The sequence below is a fragment of the Podarcis gaigeae genome (assembly GCF_964106915.1).
Source record: "Podarcis gaigeae genome assembly, chromosome: Z".
NCBI lineage: Eukaryota > Metazoa > Chordata > Lepidosauria > Squamata > Lacertidae > Podarcis > Podarcis gaigeae.
Window position 1 is genome coordinate 25,820,041 of NC_139691.1, and position 9,318 is coordinate 25,829,358.

At 41.0% G+C, this 9,318-nt stretch overlaps 1 long non-coding RNA gene across 1 annotated transcript; it reads right to left on the bottom strand.

Annotated features, from left to right (window-relative positions):
* Positions 1–1,507: 1,507 nt before the first annotated feature.
* On the bottom strand, positions 1,508–8,381 carry LOC310836823. Its single transcript, XR_014560231.1, has 3 exons — positions 6,752–8,381; positions 3,431–6,711; positions 1,508–1,723 (listed from the first exon to the last, which is right to left on the bottom strand). It is a non-coding gene; the product is annotated as an uncharacterized lncRNA (long non-coding RNA).
* Between the last annotated feature and the right edge of the window lie 937 nt (positions 8,382–9,318).

Genomic DNA, 9,318 nt, shown 5'->3' on the forward strand with positions numbered 1-9,318 from the left:
TAGATTTCTGATGCCCTGTTTTACCTGCTCATTCAAGGTGCCATTGTCTCCCCTTTCAATTTATTATTATGAATAATATGATTTCAAATTATATATGAGCACAAACAACTAGAAGAATTTTGTTCCAGGATCATATATAAGGTAAAAGTTAACATACATTAACTATAACAACAAATATTAATTTCCCTCTTTCCTTTTTCCGTTCTCCTTCTGTGATGGAACTCCTATTTGGGGACTTCCCTGGCTTTTTTCTGGCCCACGTAGGACCAGTCTGGATAGCTGGCCTTGGTGAAGATTTGACATTTTCATCCCAAAAGTTTTTGATTTGAGTTTCTACTGAAATGAGGCTGCATTTTAATGTTGTACTTAATCTTGTTTTTAAATTGTATTTTAATCAATTGTTTTTACCTGGTGTTAGCCGCCCTGAGCCCAGTCTTGGCTGGGGAGGGCAGGGTATAAATAAAATATATTATTATTATTATTATTATTATTATTATTATTATTATTATTAAATAAAAGCAAAATAATTACTATTTGTCTGTTGATTGAAAGAAATGTTTGATAAAGCACAACTCATTGTGGGAACAAGCTTATGCTTAAGAAGGTGGCATAAAGAAAGCTGGTGTAAGTTAACCTGGCCAGTGGCGTAGCGTGGGGGGTGCAGGGGGGCCGGCCACACCGGGCGCAACATCTGGGGGTTAGGGTTAGGGGGCGCAAATCCACGGGTTAGGGGGCGCAAATTACTTGCCTTGCCCTGGGTGCTGACAACCCACGCTACGCCACTGAAACTGGCATAAAGTTGCACCAGATCCAAAACCTGTCCAGCAGTGGGGCAGCTACTGCCACTCCGCCTAACCCTGTCAGAGGTAAATCAATCCTATAAAATAGTGGTTTAGGGCTTAGGCCTAGTTGCCAAGTCATCTGACTAGGCTGAATAGGCTTAGGATCCAGCCTAAGTCTCCCCCTCTAATCATGCCACACCACATCTCCATCACGCCCCTTGCAAGGAGACTTACACTTGCCTCAGCTTTGCCAGCCGAGCCCTGGATGAGCAAATTACACCTGCATATTGTCAGCTGAGCCAAGGTTGGGGACTAAATGCTGACTGATCCCATCTGAGCCAGGAATCAGTCAGCTGAGCCAGAGATCAGCTACATCCTAAGCTGTTCATCCCTTTGGATCTTCCCACAAGATTTCCCTCTGTGTCTACCAAGTCTATCCAGACTCAGAAGAGAAGTGGACTGACTTATGGGTTTCCTTTAGGGGCATACAGTGCTGGTGTTCTATAGGCATCTTCCAGTTTTGCTATACACACAATAAAGTAAAACTAAATGGTATGAAAATTGTCTTTAATCCTCCCCTGGATAGTGACATTTTAGTGGTCAATATATTTGAGGCCACCAGAAACCATAACATTTTATAACTATGCTTCTGTAGAGACCCTCCAAATGTTTCCAGTGCCAATAGATTAATATTCTTCAAGCCACTTTTTTTTTTTTAAAAAAAAAATCTGACTAAAGTTTTACTTTTCTCATCTTGTTCTAGTTACTTAGCAATGCCAATGAGGGCCTTGGAAATAAGCCCTGTGTTGTTATTGCTCAAGTAGCCATTGCGATCTTCTGTGAGTACCTGCTCTGACATTACACACAACTTGCGTAAGACACCACTTGTGTGAGAAGTCTTTTTCCATGCATCAGCTGGCTCCAAATAACGTATGAACTGGCTGTAAGAAAAGAAACAAAGTTTGTTAGTTTTGTTTGACGGGATTATATGACATGCTTGAACAAACATCCTCTGATAAATGACAATGAGCAATTCTTCTGCAAGTATCAAAGGAACCAATTTTTAAAAATGTAAGGGACTAGTTACTTTCAATTTAACTAATTGCATAAGCTGTTGAGTATTCTTAATCATTGTTTAATCTATTAAAGTTGTAAGTCTTTAAGGTGCCATAAAACCCATTTGTTGTTCCTTCTCAGTGATGTCTTTTCTAATGTGAAATCCTTTATATGGTAAGATATCTTAGATGCTGTTTTATAAGGCATGGGAGATCAATTTTTATTTTGTCTTTAAAAGGAATATATGAGAATTAACCTCATTTTCTCCCAAACTCATGTTATAACTCTTTGGTAGGTCTTTTGCATCAGATAAGTTATGGAGGACTTACAGAGCTTTAACAATAATCACTATTGTTTATTTTATTTATATAGGAGCCATCAATGTATATGGTGCTTCACATGGCAATATAGGCAAATTTTCTTTTCTTTTCTTTAAAGCCCCTTGCACAATGAGCTTATGATCTAAATTGTGAGAAAATACAAAGACAATGCTATTTTGTGCTGGATGCAGAAGGATATTAGAAGCTTGGTGTTTGGATTTAAAGGAAGGTTGTTCCATGATCTGACCATTGACAGATATGAATGGAGGACAAGCCTATCAATGGCTACCACTCACAATTGTTGGCTCTACTTCCACTGTGCGGAAAGTGTTCTTGCACTCATGCCCTGCTTGTAGGCTTTCCATGAGCATCTGCTTGGCTACTGTGAGAACTGAGTGTTTGGCCAGTAGGGCACTTCTTGTTAGCAAAGTCACTGAAATAAATGGAGTCTGGGGAGAAAAGGCTTGATAGCACCTGATAGTACTGAGTAAACTGAACAAAGCAGTGTATAATTTGAGGGGAAACAAACACAGAGATTTTGTCTTTCTTAATTCAGGCCTTGTACAAAGCAGGAAGACATGAAACTCCCTCAGAACTATACAGCTAAGAAGAGCATGTGCTACCTCAGTGAGGATCATCCCACTCTGCTTGGTTGCTAAGCAACACCTCCACCTGTCTCCTTCTAGGCTAATTGACTTTAACACTAACAGAACCAACCCTTAAGTTACAAACTGAATGATCTCAATTGTTGTACTTCCAACATCTCTTGCCCACTAATGGTTTAGGCTGTGAAAGAGGCAAGAAGGCACCCCCTCTGCTTGGCAACCTGTGCGGGGAAACTGGTCATACTGCCTTAAATCTGTCTCTGTTAGGACCCCACAGAACCAAAAAAAAAAAAAAAAACAAGCCGGGGGAGGGGAAGGAGAGAGCAAAATCAGAGTGGGGTTTTTTCTTAAATGGAAGAGGTGGTGATAAAGGTGCCCCAGTGATATTTGGTTGCTCAAAGGCCCAAAGAAACCTGGTGCCAAACAGAGAGCGTATGCATTAATATATCCATCATTTGTGTGGGCATATTCTGTCAGAAGATGTGGTGATGGTTACTAGCTAGGCTTTAAATAGGAATTAGTCTATTTAATGGTGGAGGGAGAGAGAGAGATGAATGGCTATTAGTCTTATTAGTCAAACAGAATGCCCATGGTCAGAGTTAGCATGCCACTGAATTCTAGAGCATGGCGGGCAGTCAGTGGGGTGGGGAGCTGCAGCCTTCATCACCTGCTTAAGGTATTCTCAGAGGCATTTGGAACTGACCCACATCAGTCCACCCTCAGTTACCTCCCCCCTGTCTGCTTTCCTAATTACAGTTTTGCAGGTGGCTTGGTCTGCCAGCTTCCTCCTCCTCCTTGTAGAACTCTGTAGTGAGGGGGAGGACGTAGACAAAACTAGAGTTAGTTGGTTCTGATTTCAGCACACTAATTAGGGAGTAAGCTCATAAGAAAACAATGATACCTTTGATGATGCATGTACAGGACTGCCCCATGGGTCCCACTGAGGCAATGGGATAAATTAACTTGTTTGGTCGAACTTAGCTAGCACAAGTAACTTCAGCTGGATTAGGACAGGTGTACTAATATTTTTTTGGGGGGGAAAGTTCTTCGATTTGTTCCTCCTTTTTGGTGCCACATAATCACCATGCAAATGTTTGCACTTAATCAGCATCAGTTTGATGTGACATAGTGCTACCAAGGTCATTTTGACATAACTTCAAGGGTATACCTTGTATCAAAGCTGTTTACTCTTTCAAAGCACAAGTACACACACACACACACACACACACACACACACACACACACACATTCTGCATGCAGTCTAGCCTGCTGCTCAAACTCTTGTCATGATGACTCAGAATGAACTTGAAAAGCTCTTGTAGTAAGGTGAGATTGCTTTCTTTTTTCTGCAAGAGCTACTCTGACTCAGTTTCAAGAAATCAAGCACAGAATAGCTGAGTATGTCCTCCAGAAGTTTTGCTAACTTTAGTCTATATTTCCCAAGGGAGTGGCTCCATCCAAATTAAAAGGTATACTGTGAGGTGACCAGGATGGCTGTCTGCCTGTATTCATACCGACTTTTCCAAACAACACCAGCTTAAGGCCAAACTAGATGGCATGTTAACAGTATGACTGCATTTCATCAAGACATTGCAATCTCTGCCATGCCTCCTTTCCAAAAGGAAACGCGAACCCTGAGTAAGTGCCTGTGTTACACGCCCCCCCCATTTCTACAGCATTGTGGGATTTCAGGGGTCCTGGCGCTTACCCAGGCTTATCCATCTTAAAACTGATAACATGACAATATCAATCCCTACCTGCACCATACACACCCCACAGTCTTGCTGAGCAGTAGGGAATTGTCAAGTGAATTCATTCTATTCCAAACACTATATTAGATTACTGTGTATATCTATATGGTTGCACCCTACAGCTGATTTTGTCAGGGCCAGTGGTATCATTAGGCCAATTAGGCAGCCGTCTAGGGTACAGACCTTAGTGAGGCACAGTACTGACCTGTTGAGGAGCACAGTTTTGAACAGATTACTTATTACTGCATTTTTAAAAATAATAAAAAATAGCAGTTTCAAGCTCTGCGCTTTTCATTTTTTTGTACAAGACACCCATTTTTGAAAATTGAAGTTAGCAATTTGTTGGGGGGTGGAGGCGTTCAAGTAGATAGTTTTGCCTATTGAGCAAAATAGCCCGGAACCAGTACAGCATTTGGTTAACACAGAAAATATTATTACACACTATTTACAATACTAGAGAGAGGGCAATGAACCCAAAACTGCAACACCATTTGTTCATATACATCACATTGTTATAACGGGGACTTTATATTTGGGCAATTCAGCTAAGGACAGTAGCTCAGGGCTGAGGTCTACCTCAAAAGTACACATGCATTAGAATTGTCTGTCATGTCTCCCTCTGTGGCCTAGATGTGTTTGTGCCCTATGGTACAATGCTACAATCATTAGATAACAGGATATGTTTTTTCCACCATGACAGATCTTGTTAAAAATGCATTTGATTACTTTGGTAATTAGAGCTACAACTCATTATTATATAATCTAGTATTCATTTTTTTCTAGATGCTGGGGAAAAGTGAATCTTGAGGAGAATAAATGATTAACAAGAGTAAACAAATGTTGTCCCTGACAACAGAATCACAAGCTACAGTTACTGTAAATATTGAATGGTGCATAGTTCCCCTGTTCTTTCAACCCACTGCAAAATATTTTTTTTCTGCACTTGGTATCCTGTTACTGCTGTAACAGTTTGCTCCTCACCACCTGCCTGCTCCCAGTGAAAATATTGTGTAGATCTGTGGATATATTTTTGAGAACAGTGGCAGCTAAGGCAAGATGCCAGGTCCCACCCACCACCACCCCTTTTTCACACTAAAAATCTGAGAGAGCTTTGCTCAAATTTCTCACATTGATGGAATATACCACCCCAAGAGCCTATTAGGGTTGAATGATAGGATATAAATGAAATTCTTCTACACATTTCAGTGGCAGTACAAAAACCTATTAGTCACAGTTTCAACACAAGGGGGGGGGGGGAAATACAGTGATACCTCGGGTTACAAATGCTTTGGGTTACAAACGCTTCAGGTTACAAACTCCGCTAACCTGGAAATAGTACCTCGGGTTAAGAACTTCGCCCTAGGATGAGAATGGAAATCGCGTGCTAGCAGCATGGCAGCAGCGGGTGGCCCAATTAGCAAAAGTGCACCTCAGGTTAAGAACGGTTTCGGGTTAAGAACAGACCTCCGGAACAAATTAACTTTGTAACCTGAGGTACCACTATATTTGGAAGGGGGTGACAAAGACTGGGGGGGGGGGAGCTTTATCCAAATGAGATTTCTGAAAAAAATAACAAATTTCATATTAACACTCTCATCCTAAACCTGTTTTCTCTGAAGGCCTATTGATTTTGATGAAGCTAACATTCAAGTAAGCATGCTTTTAGGAGTCCACATGTAATTTGTAAGTAAAAAGCACCTTTCCTTCAAGTATCTCCAGGACCCAACATTTCAGGGGGAGACTCTGCCATTGTCTATGCCCACCTAAAATCCTGGGATTTTTTTTCATATACCCTTTGGGAAACTATCAGGACAGCTCTGCCCAGTCAACAAACTCGGCCCTCAAGGGGTAGTGATAACAATATGGTCTGCTAGGCTATAAAGGTTTCCCATCCCAATGAGAACTGTCTTGAGTCCTCTCTGTATCCATATCCAACAGAGTAACTAGGACCTTGAAAGGGCCACCAATGCCTACTGTTAACTCTTGGAGGGGTGAGTCCTATCACACAATTCCTTCTCACTTATAGTACACTAGAATGTACTATGTACATGTCAAAAGTTGGATATTTAAACTGAAGAAAGGGGGAAAGAGAAAATGCTTAGTATCCTGTAAAGCAATCATGTTTACATGGAAGGAATACACCAATTACCTGTGTGAACCTGTGTGAGATTTCTCCGCCCCCACCATGCCTGAAGACCTTTTCACTTCAACTCACAAAACTAGACTAATGTGACTACTCTGTTGCAGTCAATTTCTCTTAGCAAATGGAATGCTCATGATCATTCTACGACATTGCACTAGCTCAGCCAAAGGCTTGATAGGCATTTGAAAATCCTCCCTTCGATTAGGTTCTGGAGAGACTGGTTTCATTCAAAAAGTAGATTATTGCAGGGTTTTCAAATGCGCAGCAAGTAACCACACCTGCCCTTGTGGACAGCAGGCTCTAGAAAAACTCCAGATTGAAACCAGCATGTTGAGGACAAGCATGAATGATTCTGGATTGAAAAAACTACATTTTTGTGTTTTAAACAGGTTCACATGCAGCAGCCTATGCCTTTACTCTGAGGTAGTTGCCCGAAGCTTTCACCTACTCCCATTTCACAGTGCGTTCTGTACTAATACAAATGTTACAAACATCTATGTACAGCATGAGCATAAAGAGAGGCTCCACAGGGCTGTTTATCCTATTAGCAAGTCAGTTCGAGCAGTAGTCCCATTCTCCTATATACTAGCTGATGAAAACAAGCTTCCTGCCAGCCACAAGGGAGCAAATACGCTACTCATGGCTGTGTTCCAACATAGCATGTTCATTTATGCAATGCAGAATAAGGAATGATGACTCAGAGAGCCTTTAAGTAACAACTGTTTATCTGAGCCGCTCCCGAGGTTACCATATGTAGGTACACTCTGCCCAGCACTCAGGTCTACAAGGACCATCCCAGTGTAGTCATAAGAGCCTGGAATGCATAAACAACTTCAAAACATCTGGTGGTGTACCTTTCTGACAATTTGGCAAATGCAAAACTTTGAGTACACAATCATTCTGTGTTGTGTTCTTTATACACTGGCAAACAATAAATAACATTTATTATTTATTTACAGGGGTATACAGAGACTCTGGGGTTGTGATCTAGTTAAACTAATTAATTGTTATTTGCCCTGAATTAGCAACTTTGCTTTGAGTTTTATTTAGGAAGGAAACACTATTGAGCCCACTATCTTGGTTCACTTTTAAGGTGTGGAGGTGCTTCAGAATCTCCAGTGCTTTATTTATGTTGCATATCACCATATCCTTATAAAGGGTTTCCCTTTGGATACAAGAAAGTGGAAGTTATACTGTGTATAACTGTAGAATCCAAGAAGTTGTTACAATGCTGTGTGGATTTGTTTCAAACCCACATGTTTTAATAACCTCTCCCTGACTTACAATATCTTTACTCAGTACTACTATGTCACATCTGATGGTGTTGGTTTAGCAATGCTGACCTGATCCAGGTTGCTGAGACAACCTGTATAACATCCAAAGTCACACACCAAAACAACTCTGCAAGCCATGATATTATGCAATGCAGTGTCACTGAGCCTCATCCTAAATCTTTATATATAGCATAGAATATCTCAAAAGATATTAAATGGGAGGGACTAATTTCACAAAGCATGTTAGTAAATCTTCAGAGTTCGGAGTTATTAAGTATCTCTCAAATGACTAGAAATTCATAACTCTTTCAAAAATGTATTTGCAAACACATTTTGTGTATAAGTGAAAGGGGTTGAAAACATCTTCCTACTAGCACCACTACCACAATGGGTTTTGCTTCCAGTGTAACATGTTCCTCCTCCTCCTTCCCATTAGTAGTAGTAGTAGTAGTAGTAGTAGTAGTAGTAGTAGTAGTATATTTGTACCCCATCCATTTGCCTGGGTTGCTCCAGCCACTCTGGCCAGCTTCCAACAAATTATAAAAACAGAGTAAAACATCAAACATTAAAAACTTCCCTGTACTGGGCTGTCTTCAGATGTCCTCTAAAAGCCATCTAGTTGTTTATCTGCTTGACATCTGATGGGATGAAACCACTACCAAGAAGGCCCTCTGCCTGGTTCCCTGTAACTTCATTTCTTGCAGTGAGGGATTCGCCAGAAGACCCTTGGAGCTGGACCTCATAGCTATCCATGGAGGTATGGGTTAATTCTTCACCTAGGACATCTCTATCAGCTACATCTGGTACACTGGCTGAGATCCTACCTGCCTGTGCACTGTTTCACCAGAGTGGTGCATGCTCTGGTTATCTCCCACTTAGACGACTGTAATGCGCTCTGCGTGGGGCTACCTTTGAAGGTGACTTGAAGCTACAGAATGCAGCTAGACTGGTGACTGGGAGTGGCTGCCGAGACCATATAACACAAGTCCTAAGCACAATGGAAACAGTAATAACAGCACAATCCAATGCATATTATTAATGCAGAAGTGCATCCCATTGCATTAAGTAAGGCATTTTCCAAATAATGGTATGCATGGAGTTGTAGCCTGAGCTTTATCAATAATTTAAACCATCTACCTTGACAAAAGCCTATTTTCAACACTTCATCTTACATTCCCAACATTTTATCATATCTGATATAACCAAGAAACAAAATGTAAGATTGGAGTAGGTAGATGAAGGATGGTTTCAGCAGGAAGTGGGTTTACTTTCCTTTACTTTCCTCCATGCAAATGAACAGCTGTTATTTACTCATATGAGGACACTGTTGAAATAACTATGTGCCCTCCAACCCTTACAGTGGGTGACCTAGTTCTCACTGATAGGG